The following is a 22024-nucleotide window of genomic DNA, read 5'->3' on the forward strand; positions in this document are numbered from 1 at the left end:
CAACCGACCTCCCTTGAGTTCGGCTCGGCGAAGCTAGGAGTGCAGCAAGATTGGCTCGGCAAAGCCATGCTTGCCTCAATCTCGACTAGGCAAAGCGAGGAGCATAGCAAGATCAGCTCTGCAAAGTCATGCTCACCTCAACTTCGGCTCGGATTAGCCAATATCCGAGAGTTTGGCTCGGCAAGCCATGCATAGGAAGACAGTCACTAAAAAAAATGAAAGATCTATCAGCCCAAGCCTTTGCTCTATGAAGCAAGATTGAGTAAGAAATCTATCATTAAGAAACCACGCATCATTACTTTGGATCAGGACATCACCCGGATCAAACACAACTAGACTCCACAAAAGCCCAATAGGAACAACTTTCAAACTTAGGGAACATGGTTCAAAACTTCAAAACTAAGAGGGGGGGGGGGGGACTGATATACCCCAAATTTATCACCTACCCTAAAGAGAAGGCATGTGCCCAACATTAATGGGGGAAATCACTTACCAAGTCAATTGGTCGACCAGAGCCATTAACGCCAGCCATATATTGACCGGAGTGATCCATGCCCGTGCTATAACGATCAGAGTGATCCACACCAAGCGCTATAAATGACAGATCTACTAGAGTTAAACCTTACCAGTATAAAAGCGGTACTACGGAGAAACTAATGTATCTCATTCTAACCCAATTTCACTGTTGCTTACAACCTCTCTAAAGCACTCCCTTACTTAGGCATCAATGAGATCCCTCGGAGCACACCCGGGATCCTCCAAGTCGCGTTTGTTTTTGTCCTTTTCAGGTGATCGAGATTGAAAAGCTCACTGGAGGTTAGAACGACATTTTTGGCAGCAACAAGACCAATTCTCAATTTGCCTATTTTAATTGTTTGATTTATTTAAATCTAAAATGAACTTAATAATTTAAAAATAAATTATTAGATGCCCATCAAACACGCATCTACTCTTAAACGAGTACTAATGCAAGTTGGTTGATTGCAAAAAAATAAAAATTGGGTGCATGCAAAAAAGTTTATTGTCTTTTTTGGTTGATTAGAAGCTTATCTAGATTACATAGGAAAGAATGACTTATTTATGATTTAAATTAATTTAAAATATTTAATATAAATATTGAAGTTTTAATTAATGGAATATGCATCTACATGTGCACATATCCCAAGTACCCAACAATTTCTTTCAAGGAATTCCTCTCTGTCCGAGTAAGCATTCGATCGGTTCGGTAAATTCGGTTAATTAACCGAATTAAACAAAAAATTTTAGTTAAAAATTTTCATTAACCGAGTCGATTGAAATTCCATATTTAAGTGAACTCAAAATCAACTAAACTGAATGTCAGTTAACCGATTTAATATTTTAATATATATATATATATATATAATCTTGATTTTTAATCTATATAAAATATAAATAATATATATAAAATTTTAATGCATATAATATATATAAAATAAATAAAATTTTAGTATATATATAATATATAAAATATTTTAATATATAATATATATAATTATTTATTACTAATTTATACCATTTTTTTAATTCGGTTAACCAAATCAACCGAGTCTAAAAATCGAATCAAAAATTTAAAACTAAAATTCAATGAAAATGAAAATCAAACCGAACTAAATAAACTCTCACCTACAATTTAAGGGCACATTATGGTTCTGTGAAGGTGAAGTGAATTCCTTTCCCAAATCTTTAGAGGCCAGCTTTGTGCGGTGGGCTTCCATGCAGTCTGCATGACCAAAAATGGAATGCACAATTGATGAGGTTCGGTGTGGATGCTGGCTTGCAGCATCTTCATTAATTCTGCATTCCATTATTATCATTATTATTTTTTGGATAGTTGAAATTTCAATTGATTTGAGTTATAATAAGAGATAGTCTATCTTACATTTTGTATTCATTCTTATTTGTTATAAAGTTTCATTCGGAACTTTTGAAAAGTTTTATGACAAAAGATACTGACTTTCCTTAAGATCTTAAAAACAAAGACGGAGACCTCTCCTAAAATTTCAAAGATGTTACGGACCTCTTCTAAGATTTCAAAAATGCTACAAACCTCTTCTAAGGTTTGCAAAAAAAGCACAAGCCTCTCTTCAAAAAATTTATCGTTTTGTAAAATATAAAGGGAGGTTTGTGTTTTTTTAGCTAACCTTAGCTAACCTTAACGGAGGATTTTAAATTCTTGAAACATCATTCTTGAAAGTTTTGAAACCTTAAGGGAGATCATTGACCTTTTGTCAAATCTCAGGAGAGGTCAATATCTTTTATCCAAACTTTTAATGTATAACTATTGAAACATTTACAAAATGACTAATCTTATGTTTATATAGATATTGAATTTGGATATATATATATTGAATTTAGATCAAATATGATATAAAATTATATTAAAATTTATCAAAATCCACTCAAATTTAAATCCAACATTTGAAATTCGTACTCTCAAAGCAGTAGAGAAGTTAAAAACATTCATGGGTGGAACAAAAGTGGGAAAAAGAAAAGATACGATTGAATTTGTTTATGTTTGGTTTGAGAATAAGAACATATTGGAGTGAGCTAAAAATGTATAAAAATTGTATGAATATATAATCATCAAGAAAATAATCCACTAATACAAATGCTTGTGATATTCCATACAACATACAAGAATAAATGATTCCCATAAGATAATTTGGAATTGCCATTCTTCATCTATTCCTTTTTATGCATTTATAATTTTATATATATATATATATATCTATTTTATGATGATAATACATATTATTTTATAACTCATTGAGTTATTATATTATGATTATGTCTTTTTTATGGATAGAAATACCACTTTAACACTCCCTGCGTGCGGCCCGATAGCACGTGGAGAGATATACATACGATAAAAATAGCACACATGGTAGGGGACAAAATAACTCTTTTTTTTTTTTTTAAAGAAAAATACCACAATAAATGTAGGCCATAAGATCAAAACTTAGGACATCCTAGAAACTAATTCTGATACCATATTATAATACCACTTTATCTAAAAGTTAAACTATTAGGTTGTGGGCCAATAATGTATATCAAACTTTAACACTATGGCTTTTAGCATGTGCTTATTATTATTACTTAATTTATATTTATAAATTTTATGAAAATATGCCAAGATTATATTTAATTAGTAAAATAGTTATTTTTTGATATAAAATGAAATATAGTGAAGCAATAATTATTCCTTTTACATTTTAGTTGAAAATTTTAAAATAGGTAACTAACACACTATTTCTTTTATATTCTTTTACCTAAAAACTTTTCTATTTTATTCTCTTCTAACTCTCAAATATAATATAGCTACAAAGGTGATAGTTTCATTCTCTCTTTTTCTCACCCCAAGCTCGAAAAAACCTTCTTTGGAGTATTTTTTTTTTGGGTAAAAGAGGGCGACACCTCCATTTATTTATTAATATACCCTCACTTTTGGCGGAGGAATACCGTGATTATAAGTTAAAACCAACCAACCAAATTAGGACAAACAAAATTAAACATTGCTAACAAAGGAGATAGAAATATAAAAACAACCAAAAACAAAACGAAATACACCAAATGAAACTCTAGAGATGAACTAACGACAAGCAGAAACAAGACCCACCTATCCATCCGAAGGATACCTTTTAGATAACGTGATAGAAGGTGTTATTTTTCATAAATTACATTTTTTCCCCTTTCTCCTTCTTTAGTAAGAAAATCAGCCGCACTATTACTTTCCCTATATTGATGCATCATCATGACATTCAGGTAATTGAGTTTCAGGTAATATAATTAATTGGTTTGAAGGTAGACAATTAAATTAATATGCAATAACTTTTGAGCAAGAAAAGAGTTATTTTTACTATTTTTTTATCCATTAAAAATTCACATTAAGTGTGAGCTATATAATAAGTAGTATTACATTTCTTCTCCCATATTATTTTTTATTACTACTAAGATTTAAGTCTGATGCGTATAACTTCCAAACTTTAACACTAAAATGTACAGATAGATCTTTTTACTATGCTTTAATAGGACTTATTTTCATTCACTAAGAATTGATTTCGTGACACAACTTTAATTTTTCCTATATTTCACTTATAGTTAGAAAGACTTCTTAAATTTCAAAACAAAATAAAATTTATGTATATAGTAACAAAAAAAAATATACATACAACAAAAAAACTAAACCTTAAGTCCCACTAGGTGGGGTCGGTTATATGATTCATTTTCCGACAATTTATGCGACCATGTACCATTTCTTTTTACATATTCAAGGCTATTAAAACCTTACTTAGTATCTCCTTCCAAGTTATTGTAGGTCTACCCATATCCCTTCTATTACCTCCCATAGTAACTAACCCACTCTTCCTTACTGGTGCATTGTTGGAGACGTGACTCATATTTGAGTGGAACGCATGTGCCGGGGAAGCATAGTGATGTAAAGAACAAGAAAGGAGGTTGTAGGAGGAAAACTGTCAATGGTTAGTTGACGGTTGCATCGACGATTTACTCTCAGTGGTTAACCATCGACGATTTCAGTCCATATGATTCAGCTCTCGATATCTTTCCATCGACGGTTTGCCTGAAACTGTCGACAATTTTGTTCGGCTCAGGTCACGAAATTTGAATCAGGAGATTCGTAGATTGGGGGGTTTGGAGGATTTTCTTCCGGAATTTACTAGAGAAGTATTTTAGATAGTCTCTATGCCTTCTGTACCAGTAGGGTTTGAATATATACAATATTTTGTAACCTTTGATGTAAGCTTGACGTTTTGATAGTGAAAAATCAGTCATTGTTCCCATGGACATAGGCACATTACTGAACCACTTAAATACTTGTGTCATTGATTTTATTGCTTTCCTTTATTCATTGTGATTGATTGTTTTCTTCGTATATTCATCATTGAGTGCTTGCATTACTTGTTCCTAATTGATTTGAGTTTGTGAGTTTCCGCTGTGCATTCATATCAACAATTGGTATCAGAGCTATTGGTTGCAATGGTTTGGATTTCTTCTACAAAGTTCGAGATTGGTAAGTTCAATGGAACGAGAAACTTCGGAATTTGGTGGAGGAGGGTTAAGAATATGTTGGTGCAGCAAGGTATGGTGAAGGCACTATATGGAAAACCGCTGGAGGGCATGGACAACGCAAGTTGGAAGGAGTTAGAAGCTAAGGCATTGGCTACTATTAGGTTATATATGGGTGATGACATGATGTATCACATCATGGAGGAGGAATTGCTGGTGGCAGTTTGGCTGAAATTAGAGAGCTGGTACATGTCTAAGTCTTTATTGAACAAGTTGTAACTTAAGCAACGACTCTATAGGCTTAAGATGGCAGAGGGTTCGGATCTGAATCAACACATCAACGTATTTAATTAGACTATTAGCGATCTGAAGCGGGTTGAAGTGAAGTTCGAGGATGAAGAGAAAGCATTGATGCTGCTAAATTCCCTACATATCCTACATACGAGAATTTGGTTACGACTCTAATATGGGGGGAAAGAGACTTTAGAGTTGGAGGATATCACAAGTGCCCTGTTGAGTTTCCATCAAAGGAAGAAGGTCAATGACGAAAATACTCAAGGTGAAGGGCTTGTGTTGAAAGGGAACTAGGATCGTGGGAGGATCAAGTTCCGAGGTGGACCAAGTGACAATAGGGCTCAGTTTAATTCCAATAAGAGGAAGGACGTATGGTGCTTTAAGTATGAGAAAAAAGGGCACATAAAACCCGATTTTCTGGAGAGGAATAAGGGGAATGTTGAAAAAAAATATGGTTCTTCAAACATGGCGAATATAGTGGAAGAAGGATACTTTGGGAACAGTGATGGTGACATGCTCTCAGTTTCATCCGAGTCAGATGAGTTCACAAAATTCTTGGATCTTAAACTCGGCGTGCTCTTACCATATGATGCCCAACAAATACTGGTTCACCACCTGCATATTGGTGAGTTCTGGCTCCATTCTGATGGGAAACGATGCTTCCTACAAAGTTATCGGGATGGGGAATATTAGAATCAAGATATATGATGGTGTAGTGAGGAAGTTAAGTGATGTTCGGCACATACCGGAGTCGATGAAGAATCTGATTTCATTAGGCACTTTATACTATAACGTATTTACTTACAAGTATGGAAGTAGGGTACTGAAAGTGAGTAATGGTGTTCTGACCATGATGAAGGGGGGCAGAGAGTACCAGGAAATATATACACATTGTTGGGTATGATAGTTGTAGATGGAGCTGTAGCTACAAAGTTTGAGTATGAAAATACTTTTTTTTGGCATATGAGGTTAAGGCATATGAGGGAGTGTGGAATGAGAGAGCTTCACAAGAGGAATATTTCGAAGGAGGTCAAATCATGCAAGCTATATTTTTGCAAGTATTGCGTGCTTAGGAAGCAAAATAAAGTTTAGTTCATGACAACCATGCACAAGACGGACGAAATACTAAACTAGGTTTATTTGGATGTTTAAGGGCCGGTGAGAGTAGCGTCACGAGGGGGACATGTGTACTTCATGAGTTTCATTGAGGATTACTCATAGAAGGTCTGGGTGTACTTCATGCGGCACAAGTCGGAGACATTTGCAAAGTTTAAATTGTGGAATGATGAGGTGGAAAACTAGATAGGGAGAAAGATTAAGTTCCTTAGGACAAAAAATGGAACTGAGTACAAGAATTCGAGTTTTAGAGAGTTTTGAGAGCAACATAGCATAAAGAGGCATTTTACAGTACGTCGGATACCATAACAAAATGGTGTGGGAAAAAGGATGAACCGAATCCTAGCTGAAAGGGCTCAATGTCTCAGGTTGAATGTAACAACCTGCCTATTTTACTAAATTTTTTTTTTCTAATAACATTTAATATAATAATCTTGATATCTTGTTCAGCTAATAAAACATGATCAACCTGGACCCATGGGTACCAGGGATATACCTGAAATACAACTCTGATACCTAAGCAGCGGAAAACATAAAATCATATACATATCAAGTCATCCAACCAAACACAATACTAGAGTTCTATCAGACCTGTCATATACATATACACATCCCAAAAAGACCAAAAAGTGCCCTAGGGTCATAACCCAAAAATCCATCAGACCCTAGCATAACGATTTACCCTTTTGACAGGATATGATGGTTAACCTCTAACGCTGCGGAGCTCTATCCACTCTTCTATCTGGGTTTCCTGAAATGTTTATATAGTTGGGGTGAGACAACTCTCAGTAAGGGAAATAAACAAACATCAGTGTGTGACAACATGAGTATTTCTTTGTTATACATGTAACAGTTCATAAATCATATTTGGTTAAACTATCTGTATCATATCTGGATAAAACATAATTTATCATAACATGGTATAACATACCGAGTTTCTGTACATGAAAATCATCTTATATAACTATACATGAAATAACAGCCTAGATGGATAGTTGGCTGGTGTCATGTTTTACCCCTACATGACTAGGCTATACGGCCCGAAGGTGGAACCTAGCAATGGTTGACCGACCACGCTAGATCAACATAAGTCTATAAGTAAGATGGGTTTGCCCCTCCTGGTCCAAACTGCCAAAGGGACGCCTGCACTACCATGAAACCACATTGACTGTCGTTCTCCCACAGTCCCTTACGACATGTAGTAGCACTAACATATACATGATCGTGGACATATAGCTACAGTATCGTGCTTTGTGAAAGCCTAAACCAAGCCATCCGGGTTCTAATAACATATAATAAGTTTCATATAATGATTCATAACTGTTTCATAATACTATCTATCATAATAATATTTTCATGAACTTTTGCATTCATATCATGTAAACCACGGCCCTTACGCAGGCATATTATATTTTGTAAAACACGGCCCTTACGACGGCATAGCACAACATGTAAAACCACGGCTCTTGCACCGATATAATATATCATATAAAACTATGGTTCTTACACTGACATATTATATCATGTAAAACCACGACCCTTATGCCGACATATTTTAACATACATAGTTTTGGAATCCCTGTATTGTTTCTACATCATACTTTAAACATAGTTCCTATATCGTTTTTAATATCTTCTTGAAAACAATGATAATATGTTTATTTTGAAAACATAATATTCTACTATTACATAAAATTATAGAATTTCATACTCATGGCACACAAAAGTAAATATTGTTCTAATCATAAAATCTGTACAAAAATCACATCCCCTGCTTAAATGTATTAAAATCATTTTCCTGTTAACAGTAGTATTTCCAAACTCAATTCTATATCATACATAATTTTTTTGGAAATAAAACCTGAATAATAATAAATAATTTCATGAAAATATTGACTTAGTTTATCCCCTTACCTAACTTTCTGAGAAGCCCACCAATTAATCCAAAATTATACCCGTGGTTTTTCCAACTCAACACATTGAAATTTACATTTCCTCCAAAAAAACTTCAGTATAAACCCATCTAATACCTTTCCTCAGTCTAGAAATACCAAATACCTTAATAAAACTTAAAATAATCAACTTACCTAAATTTTGGGATGGTGCCCAAGTTGGCCTAACCAATGATCTACTCTTGCAGATATGACGAGAAACTTCCCAAGAGTAGCGCGACTTCGGATCATCGAACCAGTGAAGAATTAGGCCAAAAACCTAGAGAGAAGGAGGAGGAGACTAGTTTTTAGAGAGAGAAATGGACCTGTATGCGATTCTCTCGCAGAAAGACGATTTTTTGGCTTTTTATAGAGTGCTTGTCCACGTGGCCTTGTCGACGAGCCACATCTCCTCGTTGACGAGTCCATGAAGGAGGTTCATCGATGAATACCTTCTCCTTATCGATGAGTTTCAGGTCGTGAAAACAGTCTCTTGGTAAGTTCTTGTTGACGAGACATGCGTCCCCATCGACAAGCACTTCTACACTCGTCGACGAGACCCTGTTGAAACCCATTTTTGAAAAAATCATTTTCTCCACTTCCTTTATTATTTAATTACTATAATTCTTTGGGTCTCTACATTGAATGCTGGGTTCGCTATGAATTTCTAGGTCGAGGCGATGAGTATGACTTGTTTCTTGGTTAATAGATCACCAAGGGCATCACAATATGGGAAAGTTACTGAAGTGGTGTGGATAGACAACGAGGTTGATTACTCCAAATTGACAGTATTTGGGTGTCTAGCCTATGCACAAATTCCTGGTGAAGAGATATCAAAGTTTGAGGCGAAGTCTAGACGATGCATCTTTCTGGGATATCAGAAAGGTGTGAAAGGGTTCAAGTTGTGGCATCTGGTGACAAACAAGGTGGTGATCAATAGACATGGTTTTCGATGACAAAGTCATGTTATGGCATACTCATGAAGAAGGAGAGAAATAGTTGTCAGGAAAGTACAATAGCAATGAGTATGTTGTGTAGGTGGAGTTGGAGACTCAGGGCAGAAATGCAGGGACTTCTATCTTGAGAGATTAATAGGTGGTACAGGTGGAGTCAAAAACTCAGGTAAGAGATGTTCAGAACACAGGGAGTCCTACCTCAGATGACCAGTAGTCGCATCACAATATAGCTATAGAGAGATCCAGAAGCATCGTCAAGCCACCCCCAAGTAGGAATTTGACAATCTGGTATCTTATGCACTTATCACTAGCAACGAGGATCCTACTGCCTTTTAAGAGGTTGTGCACAATCAAGATAAAGTAGTTAGATGGACGCTAAGGTGGAGGAGATGGAATCATTGCATAAGAACCAAATGTGGGACTTGGTGGAGCTTCTAGTTGGGAAGCAGACGATTAAATGCAAGTGGGTGTACATGAAGAAAGAAGCAGTTTCAAAGAAAGAAAGAGAGAAGTTCAATGCTCACTTGGTAGCAAAGGGATACTGGTTGAGGAAGAGAGTTGATTATAATGAAATCTTCTCCCCTGTGTCAAGCACACTTCCATCAAGGTAGTGTTAGGATTGGTGGTGTGATAAGACATGCATCTAGGGCAGATGGACGTAAAGACGGCGTTCCTCCATGGTGATTTGGAGGAGCTGATTTACATAACACAACCAAAAGAGTTTTTCCAACCTGGACAGGAGCACTTGGTTTATAAACTGAAGAAGTCACTTTACAGGCTGAAGCAGTCTTCGAGGCAATAGTACAAATGGTTTTATGCCTATATGATTCTTATTGGCTACAGGAGGTGCAAGTACGATTTCTACGTCTATGTGAGTAGTCTTGGGGACGGTTCTATCATATTTTTATTAATTTATGTCGATGACATGTTGATTTCTGCGAAAGACATTACTAAGGTGAATCAATTGAAGATTCTATTGTGTAAAGAGTTCGACATGAATGAATTGGGTGTAGCCAAGAGGATTCCTGGCATGGAGATTCATAAGGATAGAATTGCAGGGAGATTGTGGTTATCTCAGGGCGGTTATGTGGAGAAAGTATTGGAGAGGTTTAGCATGTTTAATACTAAATCAGTGAGTACACCATTAGTGAGTCATTTCAGGTTGTCTACCGCCAAGTGCCCAAAGATGGATGATGAGGTTCATGATATGTTGAAGGTCCCCTATGCCAGTGCAGTAGGATATTTGATGTATGCCATGGTGTATACAAGGTCAGGCCTAGCATATGCTGTCAGTTTGGTGAGCAAGATCTTTTCGAATCTGAGTTGACAGCATTGGAATGTAGTCAAGTGGATTCTTAGGTACTTAAGGGGTACAACTAGGTATGACATTATGTTCAAAAAACAATAGAGTGATCCATCAGTGGTAGGGTATGTGGATGTCGACCATGCAGGAGACATGGATGATAGGAGGTTTACCATAGGGTACGTATTCACCCTTATGGGAGGACCTATTAGTTGGAGGTCTATGGTGTAGTCGCTTGTTACTTTATTTGCTACTGAATCGGAGTACATGGTAGTGGCTGAGGTTGCCAAGGAAGTGTTGTGACTCATATGATTGGTAAAGTATCTGAGTCTTCAGCAAGATGGCGTTCATGCGAGGACAAAGCATATTGATGTTTGGTTTCACAAGATCAGGGAACTGATTGCTTCAGGTAAACTTTTACTTGAGAAGGTTCACACGTTTAATAATGTAGTTGCTATGTTGATAAAACCTATCACAATGGACAAGTTCAAGTTGTAAGAACCCGAACCGTGATATATGAATTTAAATAAATAAGAGAGGGGCAAATTGGGAATTTAGCAGGATTCGTTGACGAAGTCCATTTATCTCTTGCCGACGAAGTTCAGAGGCTCATCGACGAGAAGAAGCCGAGGGGTTTCGAAAAATCGAAGATCCCAAACTCGTCGATGAGGTCTTGGTCTCATCGACGAGAAGACTATAGTGCCTCGTCGATGAGGACGTAATTCATCGACGAGAAGTGGTCGAGTCAAAGGGCTATAAATAGAAGTTTCATTACTTCCAAGCTAAGAAAACTCAAATATCTTCTCTCTATCTCTCTAGAACTCTCCCTACTCTCTATCTCTCTAGATTTCTTCGTCGTTCATCCCAAGAATCGTCAATTTGAAGTTACCACGAGGATCGTGGAAGGATTCTCTACAAGTTCTATGGATCGGAATCCTGTTTCGGAGGTTTTCGGGTTTCAGCTTAAAATTGAGGTAAGCCTCGGTTTTCTTTTCTGATTTGGTAGTTTGCTAGAGGATGGAGTTGTGAGTATCTTCTATACTGTTGATTGTAGGTTTTGGAACTCGGTTCGCTGTTTAGGGGCCTTAGAGTTCAAGAGTTTCTATTCGGGGAAAAGGTAAGGGGAATTATGTTTATATCGGTTATTTTTGAAATCGGACTCAGTGGAACTGTGGTTCACGGTCTTGTGTGTGTTTTGGCTACTCATTTTGGGGGATCTAACGGGGAAAACTATAGGTTTTTCATGATTACAGTTTTGGGAAAAAAGGGGCGACGGGCTGTATCCCTAGTTTTGTTGAAAATTGAGCGTATATGTTGATTTATACTGTGTTATGGGGATGGCCGTGCCTTGACTTGTTTTAACTGTATATGTTTGGAAAACCATGATTTTAGATTACCAAATGGGTGTTGTTTTCTTGGCTATATGAGCATGCATGTGTGTGTGATTGGTTAAATTGCTAGTAGGAACGGGGTTCCAAATTTGTTCCAGGTACTGAGAGTGTCCGGCTCTATATCCGAGGGCGTGTGTTTATCACCTGCCACGTAGACAAGAGTGTCCGACTCTATATCCGAGAGCGTGAGCCTATACTGCCTGATCACCGAAGGGTGTGGATCCACCAGTTAGCGCCGGTACGATGCCATGGGAGTCTAGACCTAGCAATGTGCCAGTGGCGCCGTGCTTTGCGGGTTAGCTACAAGCCAACACCGAATTGTTGCTGACCGGCTTCGAGCCGAGGGGTGTGATGACACCGGGTAGATCGTGGGCATCCGTATGTGTGTGTGTGCGTGTATGCACTATGTAAAATTAGTACTGGACTACATTTAACTACGTGTATGTTGCATCATGATAACACTCAAATGCCACACACCGATATAACCTGTGTTCTTCCTTACTGAGAGGTGTCTCACCCCTACTGTACGTACATTTTTACAAGTCTTTCGAGTAACCGGAACTAGCGTCCTGGTGTAGGGAGCGTACTGGTTGGTGTACTGCGGGTAGCACTTGGGTAAGTGCTAGGACTTGTATTTTTTGGGTTGCCATTTTGAGATATGTTGGGCAACCTATTGTATGTTGTTTGATGGAACTTTGATTTTGTCCTTGTATAGACTCTGTTATGGTACTGTATATATATATATAGAATGACCATTTCCGCTGCGTATATTCTGTTGTGTTTGGATGTGTTTAGGGTTCCCGAGAACCCCACGGGGTCGGACCCTCATCCTTTGTACTGTATCTGTGGATGGTTTGTATGATATAGGGACATGTTAGATTACATTCTCACCCCTGGATCCCATTTCCGGGTTCGGGGTGTGACATAAGCATTGCTTGGACTTGATTAGTGTCTCTAGGTGCTAGAGGCAATCCCAATTCACTGTCCTGGGTGGAGCAGCTAGTACTTTCGAATTTCCCCTAAGTGGTGAATATTCGCCAAGGTGGAGATTGTTGGAGACACGGCTTATATTTGAGTGGAACACATGCTTCGGGGAAGCATAGTGAAGCAAAGAACAATGAAGGAGGCTGCAGTAGGAAAACCATTGATGGTTTCAATTGTCTGCATAATTAAGCTCTCGGTATCTTTCCATCAACTGTTTGCCTGAAATCATCGATGATTTTGCTCAGCACAGGCCACAAAATTTGAATCAAGAGATAAGTAGATTGGTGGATTTGGAGGATTTTCCTTTAAGATTTAGTATAGATAGTATCTATGCCTTCTGTACAAGTAGGGTTTGAATATATACAATATTTTTATAACCCTTGATGTAAGCTAGCTTGACGTTTTGATAGTGAAAAATTAGTCGTTGCTCCCGTGGACATAGGCACATTGTCGAACCACCTAAATTCGTGTGCCATGGATTTTATTGCTTTCCTTTATTCATTGTGATTGATTGCTTGTTCCATATATTCATCATTGAGTGCTTGCATTACTTATTCTGGATTGATTTGTGTTGGCTTAACAAGGCTTACAGATCTTATTTTGATGATAACAAATCAAGGAAACTTAACATATTTGTTTAAGTGATGTTTCAGGATTCAAGTATGCGAATAAAAGATCAAGTGCTTACAAGTGTTATTGAAAGCTTATACTTCAAGAAAGAAGATCTTATAAAGCTATAGACTATTGAAGCTGGAAATCAAGCTATACTTGAAAAAAAGAAGCTATATATGAAGACTTAGTGAATAGAAGTGTAATAGTTGTTTAATAGTCTCATGTAAGTACTTCGCTTGTTTTCGATATAAGTGCTTGAAGCTCTTAGGACTAATTATCGACTTAGAGACCAACTTTTGAAAACCTCGGAAAATGTTTTAATAAGTCTCATTTATGTTTTTACAAAATCAAAGGTTTAAAGTGTTGAAAAACAAAGATTTTGAAAAAATGCAAGTTGAGGCAACTGACCATGTCTGATCAGTTGACTGACACTTTTGAAAATCAAAGTTTTTGGAAAGTGGTAACTTCAGGTGACTGACATTTTATACTGATGAAAAATAAACACACTTAATAGCATCAAACAACTAACCTCTCAAAATTAGGCGACTAACCCCATTCTGTGTTTGAAATTTCGCTGATTTATAAAGGCACGGGCGACTGACCCTGATAGTTTAGTTGACTAAACTTCGATTATTTAAATTTAAAATAACGAGGGAATTTTTCTAAAATTAATTGCTTGGACCCCGAACAATGAGAAAATTTGGGAAACACACCAAGTAACTTGGGGATTACGAGAATTACTTTTTAAAATCTATAAATACAATTTGATTTCAAGATTTACACACCCAACTATCAATAGCAATCAGCATCTAAGCTTACACTCATACTCTTAAAGCTCTCTTACTGAATACACTTTACCAAAAGTTCATTGTTGAGTTCTTGCTAATCAATTCTCAACGTACTCTAAGTTTTCTACTGAGATTTCAATCTAAGAATAAATCCATGGTGATATATATTTGAGCCTCAAAATCTTTATATTGATAAATTGTTGAAGTATATTCTGTTGATTAAGGTGTAATCCCAAGAAGGGGGGGGGGGTGAATTGGATATTAAAAAAAATTCACTTAATTTTCTTTTACACACTTCTTATAAGTTTACCAACTACTTCTAGTTGTTCAATTATGTGTGAGTATGACAATCCTATCTATGCATGCAATATACTCAATTTAAATATAACGCGAAAAATAAAGAGTAAAAGGAAGAGAGAAGACAAACGCGATTTTACGAGGTTCAGCCGACTTGGCCTACGTCCTCGCCTTGAGCAATCACTCAAGGATTCACTAAAAACCCTACTCCTTAAAGTGGGACGGAGCTTCCCTTACAAATCGCTGCTTACAAGAGGTACAACTCCCTCCTTATCCATTGCTCACTAGAGGTACAGCTTCCTCCTCACACCCGGTTCACAACCCGAACCGTGTTTATAATGAAATCTGAAAATTAACACTCAAAACAATGCTTCTAACAAAAGCTTGTGAGTACAATTCAATTTCCTAGTACATTAGCATATGATATAACTTGAAGCTCAAGAATGTATGAAAAACGATACAATCGTTTGATGTATGATATGTGTCAACACACAAATTCGTATTTAATCAAAAACTCCCAAGTGAAAATATATTTGGAATGCTTTGGAGTCTACTAGGGTTCTTGATTCACTTTGTAAAGATGCTCAAGTATATTTGAAGTGAGTTATTTAACAAAAATTTGACTTGAATACAACTCAATCAAAAATCACAAAGTTTTCCTTCAAGTTCCAATATTTTAATCAAAGTAGGGTTTTCAATAAGAAGCCCAATGAACAATATATATGAATATGTGTTTATGTACTTCTTGAATTTCAAATCAATCAACCAAGCTAACACGTTTTTCTTAAAACATGATCTTCCCGAAAATCAGTTTTTATATGTGAATACACACTCAAGATCAAAACCTCTTTCTAATGATAAACACGTAAAGAGATGAGAGGTTCTTGAAAAGTAATAACTTGATAGATCAAACCTTAATACTGGATCAAAGTTTAGTTGGATGAATGAATGCCCTTTTGATTTCAGTAGAGATTTTCCCAAACGAAGATGGAAGAAGATTGAAGTGCAGAAAACCGGCTCTAGGGTTCAAATCTTGCAATGAGAAGTATGTATTTCTTGTTGTGTCACTTAGCTTATGTTCTAGGGTTTAGATATTCATAATATATATTATATTACCCTTAGAATTAATCTTAGCCATTGGATCAATAAGATACTTCGCGTGTCTTTTTAATAAAGAGCTGATTTTTAGGCTTTCCTGCGAGTTCAGGCAACCAAACTCGACTTCAGGCTCCTAAAGTATCAACTTCAGGCACCTGAGGTTCCAAGGTCAGGCGACCGAAGAGCCTCGGCTAGGTTTTGTCTTCTCCTTTTAATTCTTCAGGCGACTGAACTTAATCTTCAGGCAACCGAAGAAATTCTTTAGGCTACTGAGGTTTGAGTTCAGGCGACCGAACTCCCCATTCTCTCAAATTTTCATTTCTAACTAAAAGACCTGCTTGGCTTCTTTTCTTGGGTCTTTCATAAAATATATTTTTCATGATTTTGAAAACATTTCAAGGTCCATGAGAGTTTCCTAACGATGTACATGAAATGCATGAATCCTAAAACCATTCTAAGTTATAATGAGCCTCAAATTAAATCATATGAAAATGTTAATACATGAGTTCTAAATACCCTTTCCCAAGATATTCTTGAACTTTGCTGCTTGCATCTTGATTCTCGTACACTTTGAGTTCCATGGATCTTGTCGAGATGTGTCAGCTTTACTTTATGGCTTCCATGACTCGTTATCTTTTCGTGCATGCTTAATATGGTTCCTATTCACAAACTCAATGCACAAATCAAATACCAAGTGATTTTTCATTATCAAAACAAGATTGGACTCGTAGAGTTAACATATTCTATTTTTAATCGTACTAATAAGCTCTTTTGAGAGTGTTTCTTGTACACAAAATTGCTCTTGTATCAGTTGTTATTTTTGACGGTTCAGAAGATTGAATCGTTGTCTAGGGAAAGGGGATTCTCGTTAGAGAGGGAACTCCACCTGAGAAGGAGAGAGGTTGTAACTTTGGCCTAATAAAGAAAGTTGGAATCCTCACAACAGTTGCTTGGGGCAAGGACATAGGCCTTGGACCGAACCTTGTAAAAATCTAGTGTCTTTCTCTCTTCTCTACTCTTTTTAATTTTTTGCATATATGAATTGCGTGGATGCTTATTTAATTGTTGGAAATTCATTTGTTATTGAGAATTGCGGAAACCTTAATTAAAGGGAGTACGTTGATTGGTAAATATCAAAGCTCATTAACTTATTGATTAGTTACGTACTTAAATTCAAGTAACTTATTTAATATCAAAGTTTGAATTTTGGAAGCTTGCTAAAATTTCTATTTTGTTTCATATTATAAAATCAAGCTTACCTTGTTGATTGGGTTAACATATTCAAAAGCTAAGTTGAGTTTTTATTTTGAGTTAAACTGCTGAAAGGAATATTGATAAAAGTGCAAAGCGTTGTAAAATAAAATCTCTGAAATTTTATCTTTTCATTCATAAAGATTTAATCTTAAATTGGTTCTTAGCTGTGCTCATGATTGCAACTCAATTATACTTGTGTGATTGCTGAATCTAAAATAGTTCAAAAAAAACTTAATAAAAAGATTTATAAAGAAAATTTTAAAACCTAATTCACCCCCCTCGTAGGAGATCACCTTACTTCTGAATTGGTATCAGAGCCTTAGGTTGTAGTAAATCTTAAACTAGAAGCTACATAAAGATCCTTATGACACACCTAGGAGTCTCTCCCTTTACTGAGGGTCAATCCTCATCTAAACCACCTATTTTTTGTAGTATAAACAGCACCTTTTGGAAACAAAGAATGAGAATTTATTTGCAAACTATGGATTGGAAAGTATGGAAAGTTGTCACACATGTTGACCTTATCCCCACTAAAATCCTGGATGGTAAAGAAATACCTAAAGAAGAAAAAGAGATGACAGACAATGACCATAAGATGTTGCAAGTAAATTCAAGTACTATGAATGCATTATATTGTGCTCTTGATGTAAATGAATTCAATAGGGTCATGGCATGTAAATCAGTTAAAGAAATCTGGAATAAACTTGAAGTAACCTGTGAAGGTACTATTGATGTAAGAGATAATAGAATCGATATGCTCACTAGTGAGTATGAAGCTTTTAGGATGAATCCTAATGAGACCATTACTAGTATATACACTAGGTTCACCCATGTAATAAACTCCCTTAATGCCTTAGTAAAGAATTACTCAACTTATGAAATGATCTGAAAAATTCTTAGAGGACTTCCACCAATTTGGGAATCTAAGGCAACTACAATAACAAAAGGAAGAAACTTGAAAAATACTTCCCTAGATGAATTTATAGGATCGTTCCTCACTTATGAGATGACGATAAATGAAAGAAATTATGAGAATAATAAAAACAAGAAATCAATAGCTCTCAAGGTTGCTGAAGATAGCTTTAGTGAAGAAGAAGAAAACGAATTAGATGATGATGATGATATAGACTTCATCACTAGAAGACTTGGAAAGTTTTTCAAAAGGTATAAAACGTTCAATCAAAAGTTTAAAGGTTCAAAATTTGACAAAGGGAGACAAGTAAAAAGAAAACAAAGATTGAACCCCCTACTTGTTATAATTGTAAGAAGGTTGGACATATTAAACCTGATTGTCCACAGTTTAAAAAGGACGCTAAGAGGAAGAAAAAGAAGGCTATGAAAGCTACATGGGATGACTTAAGTTCAAGTGAATCAAAGGAGGAATCAAGTGATCAAGGCATGGCGAACATTTGCTTCATGGCAAAAGATGATGAGGTAAACTCCTATACTAGCTCATCTAAAGAATCTAGTGATGAGTCATGCAGTGATTCGTGTGATAGTATGCCTTCATATAGAGAAATGCAAGATGAACTATTTTCTTTACATAAAAGGTTCATAAGAGTGTCTAAAAGAAACATAGTCTTAAAAGAACAAAATGAAAAGCTAAGAAACCAAACAGAAACCTCAATATTTGCTGAAAAAGAAAAAGACTCACACATTGATGACCTTATGAAGAAAATAAATGAAATGTCTCAAGACTTAGTAAAGTTGCAAGTGAATGGTGAAAGCAAGAAGGACTTAGAAATAAGCAACCTTAAAAGTAAAATTGAGGATAAAGACAAAACCATCTACAATTTTACAAAAGGGAAGGAAAACTTTGAAAAGCTGATTGGTACTTTAAGAATGTCACTAGATAAAGAAGGAATTGGATACAATGGAGTTGAAAACAAAAGGAAAAAGAATCTTTACATGGGGTACTTTGTAAAGGAATAAAAATACTATGCTAGTACATCATCCACTAATGCTTATAAACACACTACTTGCTTCTTGTGCAAGAAAAAGGGACACATAAAGTTTGAATGTCCATTCAAAAGGAAAATTGTTAAAATCAAGAAAGTATCAAGAGTCAAAACAAAAAATAAATCTGAAATAAAAAAACCTAAGAAGGTTTGGGTACCAAAAAGTAACACCTTGAACCCTTCTTGTAGGTATGCTTTAGGACCACTCCATCAAAAGACAAATGGTAGTTGGCTAGTGGGTGTTCAATACACATGACTGGAGACAAGTCCAAGTTCACCACAGTAATGCTTAAGGATGGTGGATATGTCACCTTCGAAGACAATGCCAAAGGAAAAATAGTCGGTATCGATAACGTAGGTAAAGAACCACACTTAACCATTGATGCTGTTTTACTACTAGATGGGTTAAAGCATAATTTACTTAGCATTAATCAATTAAGAGACAAAGGCTTTGATGTAATCTTTAAACAAGACAAATGCATAACTGAAAATAGAGAAAATCATGATATCTTATCCACAGAAAATAGAGTTGATAATGTGTATTGTATAAATCTTGAAAATCTAATATCTTAAGAAATCACATGCTTAACAACTATGAATGAAGCAAGCTGGTTGTGGCATAGAAGACCAAGACATGCAAGTATGGAATTACTTTCTAAATTAGAAAAAAGAACTTAGTCTAAGGACTACCCAGTACTAAGTTTATAAAATACAAAATCTGCGATGCATGCCAACTTGGAAAGCAAACTAAAACTAGCTTCAAAAGAAAGAAACATATTTCCACTAGTAGGCCCTTAGAACTCATTCACTTAGATTTATTTGGCTCTACTAGAACACAAAGTTTAGGAGGAAAGCAATATGCTTTCGTCATTGTTGATGATTACTCTAGATTTACTTGGGTACACTTCTTAGCCTCCTAAGATGAAGCTTGTAAAATGTTAATAAACTTATAAAAGAGACTCCAAAATGAAAAAGGGTATGGTTTTTGAAATATTAGGAGTGATCAAGGAAGAGAATTTAACAATAAAGAAGTAGATAAATTCTATAATGAACATGGAATAAATCACAATTTCTCAGCACCTCTAACTCCTTAACAAAATAGAATTGTTGAGAGAAAGAATAGATCTCTTCAAGAAATGGCTAGGACCATGCTAAATGAGCATAAACTACCTAAGTATTTTTGGCCTGAAGCGGTAAATACTGCATGTTATGTGATGAATAGAGTTTCCACAAGATCAAGTCTAGACAAGACCCACTATGAACGATGGAAAGGAAGAAGGCCTAATATATCTTATTTTCATGTATTTGGATGCAAATGTTTTGTGTTGAATGACAAAGATGACTTAGGAAAATTCGATGCAAAATCAGATGAAGGAATATTCTTAGGAATTGCATTAAATAGTAAGGCATTCAAAATCTACAACAAAAGAATACTCACAATTATAGAATCAATACATGTAACTTTTAATAAGGAAAATCCTTTGACTAAAGCATCTAATATTGAGGAAGCTGAAACAACAAAAAAACTAGAAGACCTAGAAATAAAAGAAGTAAAAAATGAGAACAATGAATCAACCTCAAATGATGAATCCTTAGAAAATTTCAAACTACCCAAAGAATGGAAGTTTGTAAGGAATCACCCAAAAAACCAAATCATTGGTAAACCTTCACGTGGTGTCTTTGCTAGATCCTCACTGAAAAATCTATGTAATCATTACGCTTTTCTATCTCAAGAAGAACCCAAGAACATAGAAGAAGCCTTAAGTGATGATTCTTGGATGGTAGCTATGCAAGAAGAATTGAATTAGTTTGAGAGAAATAAAGTATGAAATTTAGTTCCTAGACCCACTAATCATTCGGTAATTGGAACCAAATGGGTATTTAGGAATAAGAAGGATGAAAACGGAATAGTAGTACATAATAAAGCTAGACTTGTAGCATAAGGATATAATCAAAAACAAGGAATAGAATACGATGAGACCTTTGCTCCCGTAGTTAGAATGGAACCCATAAGAATGCTATTAGCATATACATCTCGTAAAGAATTTAAGCTATACCAAATGGATGTGAAGAGTGCATTCTTAAATAGATTTATAAATGAAGAAGTCTATGTCACACAACCTCCAAGTTTTGAGGATATTCATAAACCTGACTATGTGTTTAAATTAACAAAAGCACTATATGGACTGAAACAAGCTCCTAAAGCTTAGTATGAGAGGTTAAGTGGATTTCTATTAGATAATGGTTTTTCTAGAGGAAAAATAGATAGCACATTGTTTATTAAAACTAAAATTAAAGATATGTCTATCATTCAAATCTATGTAGATGATATTATTTTTGGTGCTACAAACGAAGATTTATGTGAAGACTTTGCACATTGTTTGCAAGATGAATTTGAAATGAGTATGATGGGAGAATTAAATTACATCCTAGGACTTCAAATAAAGCAAGCTAAAAATGGAACCTTCATAAATCAATCAAAATATATAAAAGATACGCTTAATAAGTTTGATATGGAAGGTAGTAAACTTATAGGAACTCCAATGAGTATGTCCATAGTTCTTGATAAGGATGAAAAAGGAAAACCGGTAGATATGAAGTATTACTGTGGCATGATAGGAAGTCTACTATATTTGACAACTAGTAGACCAGATATAATGTTTAGTGTATGCATGTGTGCTCAATTTTATTTAGCTCCTAAGGAATCTCACCAAATAGCCGTAAAAAGAATTTAAAGATACTTGATAGGTACTATGTGTCGCGACGTCTCGGGTGCGCGTGTGCCCTGGGCGGCGAAATAAAAATTAATTTTAATTTTCAAGGAAAAATATGGAATGTTGGAGTCGCCACTAACCTTTAGTGTGGTTAGAACACATGATTACTACCCCGTTAGGGGTAGAATGGGCCTACGTTATCAGAGCTGGGGCTGGGAGTTCGGTTACGTGAGGGGAAGTTACGAGCACCCCCTACGCGCCCGTTCTACGAATGGTACCTAA

This window comes from Malania oleifera, chromosome 5 (assembly GCF_029873635.1).
Source record: "Malania oleifera isolate guangnan ecotype guangnan chromosome 5, ASM2987363v1, whole genome shotgun sequence".
NCBI classification, from domain to species: Eukaryota; Viridiplantae; Streptophyta; class Magnoliopsida; order Santalales; family Ximeniaceae; genus Malania; species Malania oleifera.